The sequence below is a fragment of the Ictidomys tridecemlineatus genome, unplaced genomic scaffold (genome assembly GCF_052094955.1).
Source record: "Ictidomys tridecemlineatus isolate mIctTri1 unplaced genomic scaffold, mIctTri1.hap1 Scaffold_46, whole genome shotgun sequence".
In the NCBI taxonomy this organism is placed as follows: Eukaryota; Metazoa; Chordata; class Mammalia; order Rodentia; family Sciuridae; genus Ictidomys; species Ictidomys tridecemlineatus.
In genome coordinates this window covers 639030-662631 of record NW_027522984.1, presented here as the reverse complement: position 1 = coordinate 662631, position 23602 = coordinate 639030, and the positions used below count along the sequence as shown (strand labels likewise).

At 39.7% G+C, this 23602-nt stretch overlaps 1 pseudogene across 1 annotated transcript in view; it reads left to right on the top strand.

Moving 5' to 3' along the window:
- Positions 1–3803: 3803 nt before the first annotated feature.
- LOC144373690 (transport and Golgi organization protein 1 homolog) overlaps positions 3804–23602 on the top strand; it is an 87829-nt pseudogene continuing 68030 nt past the window's right edge. The window contains exons 1-4 of the transcript XR_013433271.1: positions 3804–3928; positions 9419–9533; positions 10324–10477; positions 13899–14064. The product of XR_013433271.1 is annotated as a transport and Golgi organization protein 1 homolog (transcript). The remainder of the gene's footprint in view (positions 3929–9418; positions 9534–10323; positions 10478–13898; positions 14065–23602) is intronic.

Below are 23602 nucleotides of genomic sequence, written 5' to 3'. Positions count from 1 at the left end.
ACTCAGAGAGATAAGAGGTTTTCTCAAGGTCACACAGTAAAGTTTAGGCCAAGCCGAGAGTTGAACCCACATCTATCCAAATCAAAATTCTCTGCTTCTCTTTTTAAAGTCTCTTCTCTCCCATCCCATTTCCCAGGGCTGTTGGATAAGGCGAGACCCATGTGCATTTACCATGTGTCAGGCATTGCATGTATCAGTCAAATCCTCACAACAATCTCATATGGTCATCACTAATGACATTCCCATTGTATTAAGGTACAGAGAGTTTAACTAACTTGCTTAAGGTCACAAGCTAAGAATTGAAGAGCTGGGAGTTAAAGAACCCCGGCAGTCTGGCTGTATAGCCTCCCCTTAAAAGGGTCAAGTTAACAGTGGAAAAAGTTCAAATTGCTTTAGGAATATAGAGTAGGATTAATTTTGGTTCTCACAGAATCCCTTAAAAGTTCCCCACTCCTGGCTTCTGACATATTCCAAGACAGGGCTCTGGTTTCAGATGTGCCCACATGGGGGACACTTGCCTCTTGGATTCATCTGGGAGCTTCTTGAAGATGGTGGGGTGCTACTGTCACTCCCCATGGGTCTCTAGCTATTGCTCACTGCCTTCTGAGGTGCTCTGGATCAAGGCTGGTCTTTAGATATGGTCCTGTGCTAAAGTGATGGGATAGGACACCAATTTGCCTACAGAATGAGCTGCAGGGTCCAGAGAGACCACTGAGGCAGTTTACGGCTCAGTAGTCAAGGGCCTGCCTTCAGAGTCAGGCCAGTTTTGCGTGGAAGGGCGTGACTTGCTTCTCCTTATAGCAATGTCAGTTTCCTCTTTGGTTCCCTGTTCCGTGGGATGTGCACCTGTCTACAGGTCTCCTACTTCACTTGCTGGCCTTGGGTTCAACCTGGGGCCAGAGTGGCCTTTCTCCACCTCAGGGCCTTTGCCCTGCTGTTCCCCCTGGTGGCACTGTTGTGTCCTCACTTGTGGCTGGCTCTTTCTCACCCTTGGTCTCAGCTGATGTCAGCTGCTTAGGGAGACCTTCCTTGTCTACTGTAGCCTGCTGCCAACACATCCTCCTGTTTTATTTTGCTCATATCTGTTATTAGTACCAGATAATTATTGATTGACTTGCGTTTATTCTCCTCCACATGAATATAAGTTCAAATAAGACAAGAGATTTAATCTGTTTTGTTCTCAGCACCAACAACTGCATCTGGCATCCAATAAATAAATAATGAATTGATTGACTGAATAAATAAAAGAATGAATGAAAGCCGAGCCCCCCAAGCATTACAATCCCAGTTCTTCTGCTGCAGTGGGCTATCAGACCGTCAGACTTTGCAGATGGCCCCTTGGCCCCCTTCTCGAGGAGCCTGAGCGCAAGCCGGCTGGCTCTTGAGACACACTCCCTGCAAGCCTGGGCGGTGGCCCCCCCGGGGAGAGGGGCTGTCGTCATTTAATGACGCTCCCTAAAGCCGCTGCGCAGCCGCGGGGGCTACTGGGGTCGGGTGGCCAGCGCGCGGGTCTTTTGCGACGGTGCCCGGCGGCGCTGCTCCCGCCCCTCCGCCCCTGTGCGACCGCCTGCCCCGCCCCCGTCGCTGCGCTGGCTCCGGGCCCCGCGCCCCGCCCGCTTCATGTGGCCCTTCCAGCGGCGGCCGTTGGCTGGGATCCGCGAGGCGGCAGCGGCGGCGGCGGCCCGCGAGGCTCCGGAGACGGCGGCCGAGGCCCAGGCGGCGGCGCACGGGAGCGGCAGGAGCAGGCCCGGCCCTCGAGCGGCTGCCGGGCTGCAGCATGTGCGCCCGCAGGGGGCTCCTGTGGCTGCCGCGCCGCTCGCTGCTCGCTGCGCTCTTCTTCTTCTCCCTCTCGTCCTCGCTGCTCTACTCCGTCTGTGTGGCCCCCGGCATAGGTAGGAGGGGGCCTCCCGGGACCCGACCCCGACCCGGCCGGCGTGCCTGAGGCCGCCGCACCTTCCCGCCCCTTGCGCCCGGCCCCGGGGCGCCGCCCGCCGCCCCGCGGACCCCTTCCCCTCCCCCCCCGCCCCGCGGACCCCTTCCCCCCGCGCCCCGCGGACCCCTTCCCCCCCGCCGCTCCGCAGACCCCTTCCCCCTGCCCCGCGGACCCCTTCCCCCCTGCCCCGCGGACCCCTTCCCCCCCCCCCGCCCCGCGGACCCCTTCCCCCCCCCCCGCCCCGCGGACCCCTTCCCCCCGCCCGGGCACGGCTCCCGGCATTCCACGCACAGACCTGGCGCCGGCGGCAGAGCCCTGGCGCCGGCGGCAGAGCCCTGCCGCCCGCGCATCCTCCCCCGGCGCCAGAGCCCCCTGCCCGCCGGAGCCGCGCTCCCGCGCCGGGTCTCCGGTTCCCCGGTCCCCGGGTCCCGCCGACCCCTGGCCCGCCCGCGCTACCCACTCCCCCGCAGCATCGTGCCGCCTCTGGCCCCCGAGTCCGAGCCATTTCATACAGAAAAGTAAAAACTGTAAAGGTCTCATAATACCAAGGTTCTGGTAAGCAACAGAAATTCTCATACCTTGTGGGTAGGAATGCATATATTTTCCTCATAAAAGTCTTATGAATCTTTTATGAGATTTATTTCTATATATTTTTCTTATAAATGATATTTCTAAATTTTATATTATGTGTTGTTCTCTGTGAGAATGAAATTGATTTTTTGGTAATTGTTGTACTTATGTTTAGCAACTTACCTGCACTGCTATAATACAACTAATGACTTGTCTATAAATTCTTAGGATTTTCTTTATAGATAATTGTATCCCTAGTAGGTAATCCTAAGTTTGTTAGCTTTCTAATGCTTAGTCTTTTAAAAATTTTTATTTATCTTATTTTGCTGCTGGAACCTGTAGCACAATTTTGCTAGAAATAGAGATAGCAGGCATCTTTATGTTGTTGTTATTTGTTGAAATTTTTAATCTGTCCTTTATCTGATTAAAAAAAAACCAATTGTTGAGTGCTTTCCTGCATCATTTGAGATAAATACGTTTTGTTTTTCCCTAGAATTTTCAAATATCATGAATTACATGTTATTCTTTTTGTTGTAGTTTTCAATGCTGGGGATTGAAGGGCCTTGTACATGCTAGGCAATTGCTCTACCACTGAACTACATTCCCAGCACTTATGCTGATTTTTAAATATAATATATTTGCATACTGAGAATGAACTCAACTTTGACATGTTTTTATACATTATTAAATTTTCTTTAGAAAGGATATACATTTATGCTTCTCACTGGGTTCATAATTGAGATTGGCTTATGTTCTTCCTTTCTCATGCTGTCCCTGTCATATTTTATATGCATTTTTAGATTTAATTATAATATACAGTGTGCAAGTGATTACAGCTTCACAAAGTGATCACATTTGTGTAACAAGAAAGAAGCAGAACTTTTCTAGGACACCAAGGGCCCTTCATGTTCCCTTCTAATCAGCACTGTTTCCCTGACAGTAACCAAAATCCTAATTTCTAACACTTTAGTTTTACCTTTTACTTTAATGTTATAAAAATGAAATCCTATATTTGAGGCCATTTTAAAAAATAAATGTTCCTTGTTTGAGGCCATTTTAAAGAATAAATGTTCCTTGAAAAGAATGTGTTTGTTAGATTCAGGATTCCTTATAGGTTCGTTGGATCAAATTTTTTTTATTACATTGTTCTTACTAATGTCTAAAAATTATTTTTATCAATTATTATTTTATTAAATCTACTGTTTCATTTGCATATTATTACTTTCTTCTTGTAATTTTATATACAGATTTGGAATCACCATAGTTATTAACCCACAACTAATTTTGAACTTCTTGTCCTAGGTTCATGCTTTGAATATCCTCAGAGCCTTGTTTAGAGATACACCTCTAGGAGAAAATATCATTCCGTATGTTGCCGATGGAGCTAAGGCTGCAATTCTGGGTTTTACCTCACCAGTCTGGGCAGTGAGTGCTTTTGCCATTTACTTTCATTGATTTAATTGTACCTCTGATTAAGTTTTAATAAACCTTTCACTGGATGATAAAAAAATATATATATTGCATTTTATCAAGGAATTTCTCTAGGGAATAAATTCTTGGATCAGACTATATTTTGATTCTTGATGTTTTATGGCTTCATTTTATCTCTTTTGTTGGTTTATTAGACTTAAGTCTTTTATTTTAGTGCAGTAAGCTATAACTTTAACTTATCACAGTCTACCCTTGAGTGATATTTTGCTGTGCCACTTAAAGTATAAGAACTTAATATTTTGCTTCCCTTTTCTTCTTCCTATCTTGATGCTGCTATTGTTATACATTTTACTTTTTTTTGTGTTGTAAGCCTACCCTAGGTTGTTATTACTTTTGTTTAAAGTCAGTTATCTTTTTTTTAAATTTGCCATTTTAACCATTTAACTTGGCATAAGTGTATACAATATTCATCACATTACACATTTTCAGAACCTTTTTGTCATCCCCAACAAAAGCTCTATACTCATTAAGTTTTGACTTCCTGTATTTTCTTATCCCCGGTAACCTCTGTAATACCTTTGGATTCTATGAATTTACCTGACCTAATATCTCTTATAAGTGGAATCATAACAATATATATTAATTTATATTTGGCTTATTTCATTTAATATAATGTCTTTAAGTTTCAACCAAGTTGTAACGTGTCAGAATTTTATTCCTTTTTAAGTTTGCATAACATTTCATTGTATGTGTGTACTTTATTTTCTTTATCCACTCATCTGTTGATAGATTGTTTCCACATTTTACTTATTATGGTAATTCAGCAGTGAGCATTAGCATACAAGTTATCTGAATCCCTGCTTTCAGTTAATTTGGGTGTATTATAGGGTAATTCTATGTTTAACTTTTTGAGGAACCATCAAACTCTTCCATAGAGACAGTATCATTTTACGTTCATATCAGCAATGCACAAGAGTTCCAATTTGTTTAAGTCTTCACTTAGGATTTTCATTTTTTAAAATGATAGTTCTTCCTGATGGGTGTGAAGTGGTATCCCTTTATGATTTTGCTTTGCATTTCCCTACTGATTAGTAATATTGATCTAGAAACAGACCAACTCTTTCTTAGTATCTTAATGTATCTCTTTTTGGATGTTGTAGATTCTGTATATCATATGTTGAGTGAGTGGTACCAATATATTCTATCAAAAGTTGAAAAATCAAGCACAAAACATTAAATAGAAGTCTAAATATTGAATCACTTTTTTTTCAATATAACATGACCAGAAACCATTTGACTTAGAACTCTGTAAAGACTGTGAGCAGTACCTAGTGTACTTCTTAGATTTAAGAAAGGAAACTTTCATATGTCTTTTTTCATGATTCCTTGGAGAAACCCTTATTTTTTTTTCTCCTATGTCATTGTGTCTTCTAGAGTAAAGGACAATAACCTATGATTCATAGGCGCTTGACATGTGGCTTTACAAAAATGCTTGGCAAAGGGGAGGGGAGGAGCAAAGAACCTAGGTCTTAAACCCACAGAGTGGTGGGGTGTGGTGGCCCATGCCTGTGATCCCAGCAGCTTCGGAGATCTGAGGCAGGAGGATTATGAGTTCAAAGCCAGCCTCAGCAACAGTGAGGCATAAGCATCTCAGTGAGACCCTGTCTCTAAATAAAATGCAAAGTAGGGCTGGGGATGTGGCTCAAGTGGTTAAGTCCCCCTGAGTTCAATCCTTTGTAACTCCCCACCCACAACTCCCACAAACAAAACAAAATCCACAGAGTGGAGTATTTACTAGACAGGCAGGCGTTCCAATTAGTAGGCTGCACAAACCATTCCGTACCAATATGATAAGCCTCTAATTGAGATTCAGTCTGTTGCAGTGGCTGCCAAAGGCACAGACTCCCAGTGTGAGGAACACTCCTCAAGGTTGCCAACATTTGCCTAGACAATTGGGCATCTTCTTGTAAGAGATGCAGACTTTTGGAATTCTGTCTAGGAGCATTGCATAACTGCCCTTGAAGGCACAGCTTTTACCTTTTACATTTATAGGAAGTAGAACAATACCCGTATACCATCAATGTAATCAGAGATGTAGGAATGTGGCTTGATCATCAGGAAAATTAGAGATGGTAAAACTGATTGCCAACAATATTAATATTGTTTTCTTCAAGTCTAATCCAGATAATACAAGAAATATTTTCTGTGAAAGGGCTTTAGCAGTGTGAAATGTGGTGATTCTTGACCTGGATAAACTATATGGGAAAGTGTGTGTGTGTGTGTGTGTGTGTGTGTGTGTGTGTGTGTGTGTGTATACATATACATGTTCATAAGTCTCTCTTTTGAGGAAGTCCATAGTTTATATTAGGCTCCAGTGTGTTTTCATAATCCTGAAAATGTTTATAAAAAACTGAACTTATTTGGAGATTTTCCATATTCTTGTAAATGAATGTGTGTGTATGTGTTTGGGAAGGTGGATTGAACTCAGGGGCACTCGACCACTGAGTCACATCCCCAGCCCTATTTTGTATTTTATTTAGAGACAGGGTCTCACTGAGTTGCTTAGTCCCTTGCTGTTGATGAGGCTGGCTTTGAACTTGGATCCTCCTGCCTCAGCCTCCCAAGCTGCTGGGATTATAGATGAGTGCTACTGCCCCTGGCATGAGCGTGTGTTTTTATATCTGGTAGATACTTTTATGCTTCCTTAACTTCCTGTTGTGAACAACAGCTTAGGGTAGCCAAGGAACTCTCCCTTGGAGCCATGGATCACAATTCTGTCCTGGTCACTGCTGCTTACACATCCTGGCAGGGGGTCTACCTAACCTTCCTGAGTTTTATCTTATTTTTCACCTGTTAATTCCCTCTTGTCCTACAGGAATGTTGCATAGTAAAGAGATTACAGGTATACAGGCATCTCATAAACTGCCAAGAACTATACAATTGCAGAATACAAGTATTGTAATTAAAAATACATCATTTTTCTTGTCACACAATGCCAGGATAACAAATATGTGATTAAAATGAACATTGGGCCAGGTGTGGTTGCACAGGCTTGTGTTCCCGGCTAGAGGCAAGAGGATCACTTGAGCCCAGAAGGTCAAGGCCAAACTGGGCAACATAGCAAAACCACATCTTAAATAAATACATAAAGTGAACATGGAATGAATTTATTGGAGTGAGAGACTAGAAGTTGAAAGGCATTAGTATCTGCATGTCTTTTAGGCTTTGTAGATGCCCAGAACAGTCTTAGAGTACACACAGGGCTATTGAGGAAATGATTTTCAGACAATGATAAAAGTTTATAAGACCTTCAAAACCTCAATTTGTTTGCTTTACTTTACAGAAGAAGTGGAGTCTGGGAGATGGAGGGTATTCTTTTTTTCAGAAAGGCTGTAGATGGGCAGGGGATATAGCTCAGTGGTACTTGCCTGGCAGGTGTGAGGTCCTGAGTTCATCTCCCAGCAGTGCAGCACAAACAGAGGCTGGAAACTCTTCCTCATCATTGTTAATAGAGGACAAAGAAAGAACCTGTTTGTCTTCATGTCATCAGTTTATTATCATATCTTTTTAAAACAGTGTAGAATTACCCCATGATTTTAAATCTCTCTTTGGGGCTACCTAGAGGCCAGCAGTTCAGCAGTGTGAGCACTTGGCAAGCCATGGGCACAGTGCATCGAAACAACTTTGTGTTTCCAAAGCACCTTCTTGGAGCGCTTCCTGGAGAGCACATCAAAGGGCTGGATGTAGATTACTGCACGCCTCTCAACTGGACTGAGACTCAGAGGTTACTGGGACTTGCCAACTCAAAAAACTCAGTGTCCAAAGCAGAGTGAAAACCCAGATGTTCCAATTTTTTATCCTGGTAATCACTAGGTTCTAAATTTTCTCACTACTCCAGCTCCCTCCTCTCAATAGCTTGCAAAATGGTAACCTGGAAATGTGTTTTTGCTTAGTATGTATATATATGTAAATCCAACTATCATCTAACCTTTCATTTAAACAATTTGTACTAGAAGGAAATTTGAAATTACATTTAATCATTGCTTTATAATTAATGTCATTTAATTAAATATTACTTTAAAAAATGGCTTCTTCTTTGGCAATTACATTACCTTTTGAGCAGTTCTGTTTTGCTTTTTAACCTGGTTATGGGGTTTAGAGAGTACCCTAGTATAGGGTATCTGAAAGCAGAAAGTTCTGGCACTTTTCCCACTTTCCATTCTTTCTCCTGTATGGATGCCAGATTCCTTTGGGAAATCATCATTTGCAAAAGGTCAGGAGCAAAAGGAGGGGCATTCTTGAGTGTAGGGTTACTGCTAATTGGAAACTAAACATCTGTAACCATGTCAGAGTTATTTGTATTTGAAAGGAAACATTTATATATAAGAGCCCTTTCGGTAACATAAAACACACTATAACACAGAGTGTGTGCATTGGAGGGGTGGCGATGGGGTGGGGAAGGACAGCCAGGGAAGCTTCTGACAAATGACTGTGCTGTGCTGAGTGAGGTCACTTGCTAATTAAATCTCAAAGCATTTTCAAAGTATTTTCTTTTCTTTGTCAAATGAAGTTTTCTTCCCTCATATGCCAAAGCAAACATTTTACTGTGTTTGCCATTTACAAATGAAACATTTCACCATTTTAATGGAAAAATAAGGAGAAAATGGGTGTGTGTTCAGAACCTAGTCAAAGACCAGTGGGAACTCTCTAGTTTCCTTCTAGAACCTTAGCTCTCAGCGTCTTCCCATGGTATGATGTGAGACTGGTTCTTCCCTTCCCTGAAACTGTGTGCCCATAGGCTTCCTGATACACCTACCCTTTCAGGAAAAAAAATCAAACTGTTTTCCACCTGTGCCTTTTTCTCCTTTCTTCCTAGTTTCTTCTTAGAATAAAATTTCTTGAGAATTCCTTTGAAGAAAGTCGAGAATCTACCCCTTTCCCCCGTAGAGTCTAACACCTTCTGTTTTTTCCCACCCTTGCCCTTGGCATCTAAGACATTTCTGTAATTTTTTTAAAATTGGATGAAAGATCACAAAGTCAAGAGAACTTACTTAAGCTAGGACCTATCATATTGTATGAGCTACAACTGCAGCCCCCAGACCTCTTATTTTTGGAGCTGTTTTCTGAAAGAACTTGTGTCCTTATTCACAGACTGTTTGAAGCAAAATCCAATCAAGGTTTTCAAACAAATATTAAATGTCTTCGTGCAATTAACTTAAGCATCCTTTTCTTCTGCTTACCTCTCATTCTGTTATATTTGATAATTAAATTTTCCCAGTTCACGCAATGAAAGGTGAGGTAGCACTTTTGACCACTGTAGGGTGGTCAAAACCTGAAGTTTGGGGCAGAAATTTCAGTTTGAAGGATGAAACCAGTCAGTTGGACTGATTTCAGATTTTCAGTAGGACCCAGTCCTGCCTTGTGTGTTTTCTAGTTCCTTATTTGTGTGTTGCTGATCATGTTCCTTTTTTGTATGGTTTTCAGGTGGAGTTGGCATGAACTTAAAAGCAGCAGATACTGTTATTTTTTCTGACAGTGATTTTAATCCTCAAAATGACTTGCGGGCAGCTGCCAGAGCTCACTGAATTGGCCAGAACAAGTGAGTGAGTTAGTCATTGGCACCTTTCTGCTCTGTTGGCTTGCAGCTGTGGATTGGGGAGGAAGGTGGACCGTGTAGTGCTAACAACAGTGCCACGTTGGAGTTAGAGTCCACTGGGTTTGAACCCCGTTGTGCTGCTGGCTTGTAGAGCAATGTTGGGGGATCAGTGGTCCCATGATCAGTTCAGACTCACTTTGTTGAAAAGAAGAGTTAAATTCCAAAATGATTAGAAGAAACTTAGAATTTATTTAGTTCATGTTTCTCACGTTAGATCCTAATTCAGTTTAAAAATGAAGTTAAAGCCAGTGGGTGCACATGCCTGTAATCATTATCAGCATGGGAGACTCAAGCAGGAAGATCAAGTTTAAAGCCAACCTTGCAACTTACCTAAACCCTGTCTCAAAACTTTTTTTTTTTTAAGGCTAGGATTATAACTTCATGGTAAAGCTCTCCTGGATTGGGTTCCCAGTATCACAAAGAGGAAACAAAGTTGTGTTCAGCTACCCTTTGACTTGAGGTAACATGCCTGCCAGGGGTTATCCTGGCTACAGATGAAGGCCCAATAGTTGTCACTTCATCTTCCTTCCTCTTTCTCTTTTGGGGAAAAGTTCAGGAAGAAGTTGAGGCCAGATTTCTCTAACAAATGCTCAGGTCCCAATGAGCAGTGTCCTTTTCATTGTTTCCTGAATGTGGCATTTGGTTTTGCTTCCTTTTGGGTGTATTTTCCTGGCATGCTTTTTTCCCCAGCTTTGCAGACTTCTAACACTGCTCTCATTTGACTCCCGTACAGGGCTGTGAAAGTGATCTGGCTGATTGGCCGAGACACTGTTTAAGAAATAGTTTATAGGAAAGCAGCCTCCAAACTGCAGCTCACCAACACGATCATAGAAAGAGACCATTTTACTCTGGGAGCCCAGAAACCTTTGGCTGATCCTGACCTCCAGGTAAAATGTGTTCCTTTTAGAGTCTCATGATTTATAACCAGTACTATCTTTGGATGAGAATGCAAATAAAAAGGACCAGCATTAACCACCCATTGTTGCAAATTACACATTTTTTTCATTGGCCTAATTCTTACCCTCTCAGTACCTAACTACATGCAAGGTGCCATACAAGCTAAAAATGAGGGTGGCATTTAAAGGCAGAGAAAATAGAATAAAGAGAATGAGCTTTTAACCATCTAACTTGGATTGAAATTCACATCTTATCCCTTACTGGATGTATGACTTTGAGCATGTAACTGAACATCAAGGATCTAATCTCTTTATGGCTTCTAAAGATGAGTGTGCCACGAGTTACCTCAGAGAGAATTTGTTTAAGTTCTTTTTTTTTCTTCCTTTTTTTTTAATCAGTGATGATTAGTTCCATAGCTCCTCCTTAATCCCAGACGCTTTGAGTAGTGACTTACAGTACTCATTCCATACTCAGAGATGAGTGAACAAGATTAGGAATTCAAAATTATGCCATAGGATATAGGGATGAAAGCACTAGAGTTAATTTGTTGAAGAAGGAAAAATTAGATGGGAGTCAATTGCTGGCTTAGAATATCCTAGAGAGCTCTCTTTTGGTAGGAGGTTTAGAGTTATTCCTTAGCAGCAGCCTTTGAGATAAAATTGAACCTATATTATAATATACCCCAAGTCCTTCTGAGGGATTAGATGCAGAGAGATCAACCCCTAGTATCTAGTATGATTCAAGCATGAAGAGAGTACTAAATGTCTGAGAAAATGTAGTAGCTGTGGGAAAGTCTGCTGTAGGAAACTGCAGAGAAATGACAGGAGTTGGCTATTGTTTTGAGGCAGGCAGTGAGAGAGAGCAAGTTCCAAGATGGCTTTAAGCCTTTAAGCCTGAAAGATGAGAGTAGAAAGTAGGAAGACAGGGATAGAAATTAGAAAGATGAAGATAATGTAGGCTTTAGTCAACAGAATTTGTAGTAAAAATCAATATACATTATTGTTAGAGGGAGACTCAGAAAAGAAAGGAATTAGAAAAATTTGCAAGAAAAACCAGGCTTTAAAAGGATCAGCTTATCAAACAAAAAATTCAAGAGGTATATGAAAGGGAAAAAATTACACAGTATTACAAGCAGAATCATCAAATTTACAACTAGCCCAAGCATGAGTTTAAAAATGGCAGTTTTCTCACATCTGTATCTTTACACATCAGCATTACAGACAGGGAAGGTGCTGTTTTTGTTAGGGAGTCACTCACCTGCAGGAAAGGGTCACAGATTTGGGGGTACTAGAACTCGAAAGAAGAACCCTAGGTTTTGTTTGTTTGCTTGACTTTAGTTTATCTTAGAGAGTAACTGGAGTCTTTGGCCTTTTGTGTTTTGAGTCTTCTGCATGCTCATCTATCATGGTGGCTGGGCAGGCTGTGCATTTTATTTTCACACTATTGAAGAGGCAATTTCAAATGGAAGGTGAAAGCTTGAGAGAGAGGTGCGTGTACACTGTAGGTGTCTAAATATACTTCTTCACAGGACCTTGGGAGAGGAGCTCATCATGGGCTGTTGTGAAGGCACAGGCGTCAGGAGTTAGAGGAGATGCTTCCCCAGTGGAGGGAGCTCCAGGCATTCAGTCAGGGGTTTCCCTGTGGCATTGGCTGCTAGCACATCATTGTGAAATGCACAGGCAAAAACTCTGCCATGGGACCAGATCCTGGGGCCAGTACAAACTATGGGCTGGTGGAGAGGACCTCGGTGGGACTTCCTGCCCAAGCCATGGCAAGAAATCACACTCTGGTTCTGTCTTGATTCTTTCCTCCCCACCAGACTGTGAGTTATTTATGGTTGCCAGGAACAAGGGTGATAACTCACTGCCTTGTCTCAAAATACAGCAGGACATTTTTTTAAGTTATTAAAAGAATCTAATAGTAAAAGACGTGGTTCTGGTTTGATAAATCTAAGCAGTATAGAGCAGTGAAGTCCTGAAAAAGGAAAGCAGGTTCCTTGTTTTAGAAGGAGAACACAACAGAAACAGAGAACAAATAAAGATGCGGTGAACACTTATTGAATGCGTACTGTGTGCTAAGCATTGTGTGACGTGCACTTTTTCCAGTTGTTTTAGAAGAAGAATAACAAAAAAAAATGAGATAGATGTTGTCTTTACCTCCATCTTAAGAAATTTTCCAAACATCAGATTCATGACTCTAATCCGAGCACTCTTTAACTTCCAACTACATGCTCTTAGTTACTATAATAAAGTGGTTTTCATTTAAAAAATGGGTAGTTCCTTAAAGACATGTTGTGAGTGAGCAGTAGTGAGGGAAGCCAGGAGACATAGTCCAAGGAGTGGAAGAGGGAAGGGTCCCAGTATGGACTGAGCCTCATCATAAATACTTGGCTTTCTTCTGTTTTGGGTACTAAATGCCAAAGCCATTTGGCTTGGTTATATATATATATATATATATATATATATATATATATATATATATATATATATATATATATATATATATATACACCAAAGTTAAATATAAATATAACAGGTATGGTTTTGCTTAGTTTTTGTCATAGTTTTCATCTCGGGTATTTTCAAGCTAAAGTTTCCAAGTTACAGAATAGGCAATCTAGAGATAATTAACCAAATCTAAAAGTGCAAAATGAAAATGAAGTCCCATGATCTGGATCCCAATTGGTTCAGAATTCCTAAGAGATAGTACTTAGGGAGGTGGAGAGTTGCAAGTAGCAAATGAAAGCCAGGTAACACTATCTAAGATTCTGGTTCCTGTAGCCATAGGAAGTAGGCTGAGTATATCCCCTAGGGGGAGCAAGAGGGCAGGATGGGGAGTGCCGCAGGACTATCCAGGGAGATTGAAATTGAGAAAGGGCTTTTGGGTTTGGTGATCAGGGTGGTTATGGTTTTGCCAAAGTGGGTCCCATAAACCACTGTAGTAGCAAAGCGGCTTGGCAAGGACAGGTGGCAGCTCATGGTGAGATGAGGTATTCAGTGGCACCTTCTCTTTGTAAGAGTTTGGCAGTGGGAGAGGTAAGAAGGTAGCCAACAGGTTCTCTGAGTTCTCTCAGGACTGCTGGAAGTGCCTGTAAAAAATGCTGGTGAGAAGTGCTATAGAAGATGCTGGAATCATTTTATCTGCCCCCACTCCTCAAAAAAATTGGAGGCCCAAATTTTTTTTGGTATTGTAAATAATTGTCAAAGTCAACATCTCTGATCATCATTTATCACCTCTCTGCTTATTCCTCATCCAACTTCAAAACAGCCTGGCAGGTGTCATTTGTGATGGAAGAGAAGAAAGTCCATCAGGGAAAGAATTACCTGGTATCATTTAGACACTTAGCAAGTCACACATCCTCATCTGTGTTTTCATGAGAACTAACTGGATCTCTCGTTTTCTTCATTCAAGTTGAGTGACATACTGAAATTTGGCTTGGATAAACTGCTGTCCTCTGAGGGGAGCACCCTGGAGGAGGTAGACCTGGAGTCCATCCTGGGAGAGACAGAGAATAGCCAGTGGGCCTCTGATGCCCTGCCTGCAGCTGGAGGAGGGATCAGAGAACAGGAGGAAGGAAGTGAGTTGGGGTTAGGTGAGCCAGTGACTTCATCACCTCAAGGTAGGGTGTGAGTGAGATGCGTCCCCACGGGAAGTCCTGTGTCCTGCTCTGGGACCTTTCTTTCCTACCCAGCCCTGTAGTCATCTGATGACATTCTTAAGGCTTCCTGGTCCAAGAACTACCAGAGTAATCCTTGTTCCCTTGAAGCTGGACTTTGAATCCAAGTGATGATATTAATGTTTATGGTCCTGTCAGTCTCAAGGATTAAATTTGAACCTTTTCTCCCTTGACGCAGAAATCTTCTCTGGAGTTTATTTGGTAAACCTCCTATCTTTATGGTGGTGCTTTGCACAGTGATTCCTCTTCTCAATAGTAGAATGTTTTTTAAATTGCAACTGATATTTATGGACATTTATTGTGTTCATCAATAGTACTGACTATGTCATGTGCTTTAGGTCGTTTAAGACCCATGAGGCTGGGGTGGTGGCTCAGCGGTAGAGCACTCACCTTGCACGTGCAAGGGCCTGGGTTCAATCCTCAGCACCACATAAAAACAAAAGTAAAAATAAAGGCATTGTGTCCAACTTCAACTAAAAAAATACATATTAAAAAAAAAGACCCATGAGGTGTAGGAGATCATTTTGTCTTCCTTTTTCTTTTTTCTCAAATTTGGTGGCCCCCCCTTCTCTCTCTCTCTCTCTCTCTCTCTCTCTCTATATATATATATATATATATATATATATATATATATATATATATATAGTTGTAGATAGACAGCATGCCCTTATTTTATTTTTTTTAATGTGGTGGCTAAGGATCGAGCCCAGTGCCTCACACATGCTGAGGAAGCACTCTGCCACTGAACTACAACCCTAGCCCCAATATTTATCTTTTTGTCCATTTTCTGTTGTGAAATATTTGAATTTCAGACTTGAAAGGGTTTTTTTTTTTTTCCTCATGATTATTTTTAAAATGACTGTTCTCCTGTATCAGCAAGAGGGAGTCAATCTGGGCTGGTGTGAGAGGGTTTTACTGACCTTTTTTAAAAATTTTTATTCATATATGACAGCAGAAAGCATTATAATTCTTATACATATAGAGCACAATTTTTCATATCTCTGATTGTATACACAGTATATTCACACCCAGTTCCTGTATTCAAACCTGTACTTTGGATAATAATTATCACATTCCACCATCATTAATAACCTCATGCCTCCTCCCTTCCCCTCCAACCCCTCTGCCCTATCTAGAGCTTGTTGTTCCTCCCATCTCCCACTCTCTATCCCACTATGAATCAGCCTCCTTATATCAAATAAAACATTCAGCATTTGGTTTTTTGGGATTGGCAAACTTAGCATTATCTTTTCTAACTCCATCCATTTACCTGCAAATGCCATGATTTTATTTTCTTCTATTGCTGAGTAATATTCCATTGTATGTGTGTGTGTGTATGTGTGTGTATACATACACACACACACATACACACACACCCCCCACAGTTTTCAATCCATTCATCTATCGAAGGGCATCTAGGTTGGTCCCACAGTTTAGCTATTGTGAATTGTGCTGCTGTAAACATTGATGCATCTGTGTCCTGTAGTATACTGTTTTTAAGTCCTTTGGATATAGATTGAGGAGATGGACAGCTGGGTCAGATGGTGGTTCCATTCTCAATTTTCCAAGTAATCTCCATACTGCTTTCCATATTGGCTGCACCGATTTCCAGTCCTATTAGCAGTGTATGAGTGCCTTTTTCTCCCACATCCTCGCCAACACTTATTGTGGTTTGTATCCATAATAGCTGCCATTCTGACGAGTGAGATGAAATCTTAGAGTGGTTTTGATTTGCATTTCTCTAATAGCTAGTAATGATGAACATTTTTTGATGTATTTGTTGACTGATTGTATATTATCTTCTGAGAAGTGTCTGTTCAGGTCCTTGGCCCATTTATTGATTGGGTTATTTTTTTTTTTTTGGTGTTTAGCTTTTGAGGTTTTTTATATACCCTAGAGATTAGTGCTATATCTGATGTGTGAGGGGTAAAGATTTGCTCCCAAGATGTAGGTTTTCTATTCACCTCACAGATTGTTTCTTTTGCTGAGAAGAAAGAAACTTTTTAGTTTGAGTCCATCCCATTTATTGATTCTTGATTTTAATTCTGGCACCAAAAGAGTCTTATTAAGGAAGTTGGAGCCTAATCTCACATGATGGAGATTAGGGTCTACTTTTTCTTCTATTAAACGCAGAGTCTCTGGTTTTATTCCCAGGTCCTTGATCCATTTTGAGTTGAGTTTTGTGCATGGTGAGAGATAGGGGTTTAATTTCATTTTGTTGCATATGGATTTCCAGTTCTCCCAGCACCATTTGTTGAAGATGCTATCTTTTCTCTAGTGCATGTTTTTGGTACCTTTGTCTAATATAAGATAATTGTAGTTTTGTGGGTTAGTCTCTGTATCCTCTGTTGTGTACCATTGGTCTATTAGTCTGTTTTGGTGTCAATACCATGCTGTTTTTGTTACTGTTGCTCTGTAGTATAGTTTAAGGTCTGATATAGTGATGCCCCCTGCTTCACTCTTCTTGCTAAGGATTGCTTTAGCTATTCTGGATCTCTTATTTTTCCAGATGAATTTCATGATTGCTTTTTCTATTTCTATGAGGAATGCCATTGAGATTTTGATTGGAATTGCATTCAATCTATATAGCGCTTTTGGTAGTATGGTCATTTTGATAATATTAATTCTGCCTATCCAAGAACAAGGTCGATCTTTCCAGAAATAGTAAATGAATTCAGCAAAGGAGCAGGATATAAATCAATACCCATAAATCAAAGGTATTTCTGTATATCAGTGACAAAGCCTCTGAGAAGGAAATGAGGAAAACTACTCCATTCACAATAACCTCAAAAAAAAAATGATACTTGAGAATCAATGAAAAAAGTCAAAGATCTATACAATGAAAACTACAGAACCCTAAAGAGAGAAATCAAAGAAGATCTTAGAAGATGGAAAGATCTACACATTCCCTTCTTAAAAGGAATTTATATTCTTCAAGAACTTTTTCTTGTTCTCAGCTTGTTGTTTTAATCGTATCCTATTCCCATTTCAAGGATATAATATCCTCCCCGAGGACATTTATTATAGCTTTTTAAAATATATCTCAGGGAGGATATTTATTTATTATAGCTTTTTAAAATATATCTCAGGGAGGATATTTATTATATCTTTTCAGAAAGTGTTACCCTGCCCACTGTATTATCTCTTTTTCCTCTATTTGCTTTTCCTTCTTCCTCCTCTTTTTAAAAGTTTTGTTTTGGAGTCTCTCGTTCTTGTTAGCAGTTTATCTGAAACATCTGGTGTCCTCTGATCATCGTGCTGGTGAAATTCCCCAAAGCTGACAGGCAGCTCTGTTGTGAACAGGTGGGTGGCCTTTGGGCCTCATGCCAACAGCACTGGTTGGCAAGCCAGCTTTTGCACTGAGGGAGTCAGATTTGAAGATTTCACTGGACAACTTATTGTATCCTAAGACGAGTCCTATACCATTACAGTGAAATTGGTGGTTTAAATTGGAAAGACAGGGAGCTGAGGGCACATGATGCTCTTGGTGTTTGGTGTGCGGATCCTCTCAGTTCCTCCATACTGTGGTGCCTGTGCTTGTGCATCTGAGTTTTTGGAGAACTGAAAGGGTTTCAGTTCCTGCAGTCAGCCCCAGCTAGATACCAGTGTTTTGGTTCCACAGCTCTTTTGAATCTGTTGTCCTCTTCTTATCCACTTTTTATCTTCCAAAGAATTCGTGCACTGTTTCATCTACCATTGCCTCATATATCTTTTTAGAAATCTGTGTATTGTCCTTTAGCTGTTTTGGGTGAGAGAAAAAATAGATGTGTGTGGTCATATTTTTAAGTTGTATTTGATTACCTTAGTACCAAGTCTCCACCCTTTTCTGTACTCATCTAGATTGACTTTATTTACTAGAACAAAATAAAATTGCAGTGTTTTCAGAAAGATAATTATATATCTCAGTCTACCTACAAAAAAAAATTACATTTTTGCAGACAGTTTAACTGTTGGATTCTCTACTTGGATAAAAATTTGGAATGTTGTCTTCGATGACTGTCTTGATTCTCTTTGTGGTAGATGGTTCCTCTGGCAGGACCCAGATGAGGGTCTAGACCTGTGGGCTCCAGCTGCCTCTTCGAAACAGAGTGAAGACATAAAGCATGGTTAAAAATAACAAATGAATATGAAAGAGGAGTAGTTAGAGAAGCCCATTCACAATTAAGTATAAAGTAAGGTTGCTTTATCTTTAATGCCAAGTTTTTTAAACAGCACAGTTATATGGTAAGGTGAGCATGCCCAGAAACCTGCCTTGGGAGCATGCGCAAAACCTAGCCCCGCCCAACTCCTCCTTTGAAGGTGGAAATGGAGTTGCCTGCCCCTTGAGCCGGTACTGGTTAATGGAAGTGAACCAGGAACTAACAATAGGCTGCTGCCTTTTCATTTGTTTGGCCAGCGATTTACATCATTCTGTCTCATCCAGAAGGTGTAAGATTTCCATTGCAAATAGAGATTGTGGAGAGGGGTCAGCAGCTGGACTAGGGGAGTAAGATGTTACTTTTCCTGGTGGTCCTTTGGATTTTGCTTCGCTTTCCAACGTCCTGTGCAAACAGAAGCATGGCTGATGGTTCTTAGGAGAAAAATACATGAATAGTCTTTTAATTGGTTCCTTGATCATTCTTTTCTCTTTTATTACAATTTTAGCTTTTAAGTGACTCGGCTGCCTTCTCTACTATTTGGTCATGAATTTCTTTTTTTCCTTCTCAACAAGGATTGTTCTGGGGACCCAAGTGCTGTCAGCTTTTATAAGGAATGTTGATTACTTTATATGAAATAGGATGGAAGGAGGTTGATTAAACCCTGTGAAATGAGAGACAGTTGGGGAATTCTGGGAAAGATGGCCATGGACAAAGATTCGTGGGATCACAATGTACTTCTACAATATTTGTGAGAGGGATGTGTGAGATAAGGATAAGATTTTTTTTAAATAGCATCAGGTATCAACCAGCACTAATGAGTGAAAGCTAAAGGGAGGCAGCTTGAAAGTCTTTGCAAGAAAGGATTTTGTTCATAACTATGACTTCACAAATAATGATTCTCCCAGGATTCTCTGAATTTCCCCTCTGAGAATGGACCATTTGAGTAGAACCAGAGTATCAAAGAAGAAATTTTAAAGTCTAGTAAAAATTTATATGTGGATTTTTCAAAATGCTACAAATAGTTGATTCTTTGCTGTCTTTAAACAATATACAGTAATCACAAGAAAAGTTCCTTCTGTTCTTTGTGTCATTAGTTCTTGGCCTTACTCAAACCTAAGTGATGATGTGGAGGAAGAAAGCACACAAGATAACATGGCTATTAGCTTCCAGTTTAGAGGCTTGTCCTGGCAAACATTTCTTCTCTTTTCATGAGGTATAAAAATATAACCAAAACCCATCAGGACAGATTTTATATGGCTAAAAATTCATGATTTCATGAAAATAGGAAAGAGTATTTCTGATTTTTCTTAAAGTTCTCAAATACATCTAAATAGTAGATAGAAAAGACAGTGGAATGAGATTACCATCATTACCCTAAGTACACATATAAAGACACAACTAGGGGCTGGGGATGTGGCTCAAGCAGTAGCGCGCTTGCCTGGCATGCATGCAGCCCGGGTTCGATGCTCAACACCACATACAAAAAAAGATGTTGTGTCCGCCGAGAACTAAAAAATAAATATTTAAAAATCTCTCTCTCCCCTCCCTCCCTCCCTCCCTTCCTCTCCCTGTCCCTCTCCCCACCCCTCTCTCTCTCTTCAAAAAAGACACAACTGATGTGACTCTGTATACAACCAGAGATATGAAAAATTGTGTACCATATGTGTAATATGAATTATAGTGCATTCTGCTGTCATATATAACAAATTAGAATTAAAAATAATTTTTTTAAAAAGATTTTAAAAAGTGGGAAAATCAGAAACTAATATCGTTCCATGCTGTACATATCACTTCCCTTTCTCAAGTACAATCTGGCACAAAATGTGTTGAGAAGAGATTCCCCTCCAAAAAAAAAAATCCACTGGGGCTGGGGATATAGCTTAGTTGGAAGAGTACTTGCCTCACACGCACAAGGCTCTGGATTCAATCCCCAGCACCACCAAAAAAAAACCCAAAATCTGATATTACATCCAATGGCATGAACAAGATTTAAAAAGCCACATAACCATAATGAGAGCACAAAGCACACAAAAGGCTTTCTAGATTCCAATCTAGAAAAAAAAAAAACATATCCCAAGGAAGGAGAACAATGTTCTTGCAATTACTTTTCTCTAAGGAGTGTCTTAGTATGGTGATGAATGACCTTTTTTAACCCCCAGCACTGAGGATTGAACTGAGGAGTGCTCTACTACTGAGCTACATCTGCAGTCATTAATGTTTGTTTTGTTTTTATTTTTCTTGAGACAGAGTCTCACCAAGTTGCCCAGGCTCTCCTCAAACTTACCATTCTCCTACTTGTCAACCCCCTGAGTAGCTAGGATTATAGGCATGCACTATTGTACTGGCTACAAATTATATGTTTTTAAATCAGGAAATTGTCATTTAGAGAATATTATTCCCATAAGTTTTTTCTATATAAATTATTATAGAGCAAGCTTCACACAACCAATTGAAGAGACATTATCGTCAATAGATTATCCTATATTGTAGTTAATTGTATGGAAAAGAAACAATGTAGCAAAAATGAAATCATGAAAACAAAGACATTTCACATAGTAATGTAGATTAAAATGTCATCCAACTATAAATTCCCCCAAAATGCATGGACCAAGATCCTACCCAAGATTGAGACTTGAGGAAGGACTGACTGTATCCTTTAAAGGCACAAACTCATTTTTTCTTCTCTGTGGTACCCTGTGCCACACTGTAAAGAAGCCCAGGCTATCTTGCTGGAGGGAGAGTCCTTTTGAAGAAAGCCCCTGACATATGAAAGACCACATGGAAAGGGAGACTACATAAAGCCAACAGTCAGCACCTTAGTTCCGGACATACAAAGACATCTCAGACCTTGTAGTCTAAATCAGGCATGTGCTGTATGGGTGAGCCTAGGTGACACTGGAGCAGAACCTTGGTTAAAGTCTTGACTTACAAAATTATGAGAAATAAAATGGTTGTTTGTTTGGTAGTGGGGATTGAACTCAGAGGCTCTCGACCACTGAGCCACATCCCTAGCCCTATTTTGTATTTTATTTAGAGACAGGGTGTCACTGAGTTGCTTAGTGCCTCGCCATTACTGAGGCTGGCTTTGAACTCTCGATCCTCCTACCTCAGCCTCCTGAGCCACTGGAATTACAGGTGTGCACCACCACTCCTGGCAAATGGTTATTTTTTAAAGCCACTAAATTTTGGAATTTTTAAAAATATAACAATAGATAACTAAAACACTGTTTATTGATGATTTGTAGGGCTTTTATTTAATGACCAGTTTTATTAAAGAATACCCCATTTATTTCTACTGTGATCAGCAAACAAACTGAAATTCAATATTTAAAATTTTTTGCCAACAATATAACCTATCTTGCAAGTTTCCATGAGGACTAGAAAAGAATATATATTCTGGAGTTGTTGGGCATTGTCAGTCAATGTCAATAAGGTTAAGGTGGTTGATAGTTTTGTTCAGACTCTTGTGTATCATTAGTGATTTTTTTTTATAGTGTTACTATCAGTTGTTAAAAGGGTGTTAAAAATTCAAAGTATAGATTTGTCTCTTCAGTTTTGTCAGCTTTCATATATTTGGGGCATATAAATGTTTGGTTGTATGGTGTCATGTTTCTGTGTTCTTAAAAACACATTATGGTATTATGAAATGTATTTCTTATCTCTTATAAAACTCTTTATCTTGAATTAAATTCATCTGATGTTAGTATAGCCTCTGCATTCTTCTTGGCTTACTATTCATGATGTATTTTTATCTATTTCTTGTTTTCGTTCTATTCATATTTTTATTTAATGTAATTAAATAAAATTACATTAAATAAAAATTAAATTTTATTTAATTTATTCATTAGCGTTTAGCTTTATTGCTTTACATTATTGTTTTAGCAATGTTTCCAGGAATTATGAAATGCATTCTTTAATTTATCACAGTTTTCATAATTTAAATTGTGATACTTTCTCACATCTCCCCAAGTCCTTTGTGCTTTGTCGTCATACATATTACAGCTGTATACTCTATGTTTTTTACCTTAGTCATGTTTCCAAGAAATTAAAAGAATAAATATGTATACATATTGCCTTTTATATTTACCTACATTTTAGTACTTCTAGTACTTTTCATTTCTGTTTATGGTGCATTGTCTTTAAAAATATCTACCCCAAATTCTCCACATTCCTGTATCATGTTGCTTCTCTCATTATGAAGTAATATCTATTTCCCACCTGCTGAGTCTGGGCTGGTCTTTTGTCTTGTTTTAATGAACAAAATATATTTTTGGTGAAAGTGATGCCATGCCAATCCTAGACCTAACACCTTGGGAAGGTATATACCTTCTACTTTTATCCTCTAGAAATCTAATCAACAAATAAAAAATTTTAGAATGACTGAATGACTAAAAGCATTTGAGGAGATAAGCTGACCCAACCAGTTGAGCTAGCAGACATGTAAACAAAGCTATTTTGTCAGTTCTACCTTTGGTTAAACAATCCCTGCTAAAGGAAACCACATAAGCACTAATAAATACCTAGAGCAAAGGACCCATCAGGTTACGTAAAGCCAAATCATAGAATAAGGAGAAATAACAAAGAATTTTTATTTTAAACCATTAAGTTTATTACACAGTAAACTAAAACACACAGTGCATCTGTTTCTACCTGATGGATCATCTCCTTTTATCCTGAAGAGGTTCTTTTAGCATTGTTAATAGTAGAGATCTATTGGTATTGAATTTTCTTACTTTTTATTTATTTGAAAATGTCTAATCTGCTTTCAGTTTTGAAGAGTACTTATCCTGGATTAGCAGTTTTTGTCTTCTAGCACCTTAAACCTTTCCATTAACTTAAATCTCTCATTTCTGATAAGAAGTCAGCTATCATTTTAGTCATTTTTACCTATGCGTAACACACCACTTTTTTCTAATTGCCTTCAAGACCTTTTTCCTCCTAATTGATTATTTACAGTTGACTCTGATGCATCTAGATGTGATTTGCTTTGTAACTAACTTTAGTATTCACTGAGTTTCCTAAATCTGTTAACATCTTTTTTGTTAATTTGAGATAATTTTAGCCATCATTGTCTTAAATATTTTTTCTGTACAATTTATGCCTCTATTCCTCTAGAAATCTAATTATATGTATGTTAGGTCACTTTGTAATTATAGTAACCAAGTCTCTATTTTTTTTCTTTCTGATTTTTAGACCAGATAATTTTTATTGGTCTATCTCCAAGTTAACTTTTTGCTGTTTTTGCACTATATAATCTGATGATAGATTTGTTTCATGAATTTTTCATTTCAAATACTATA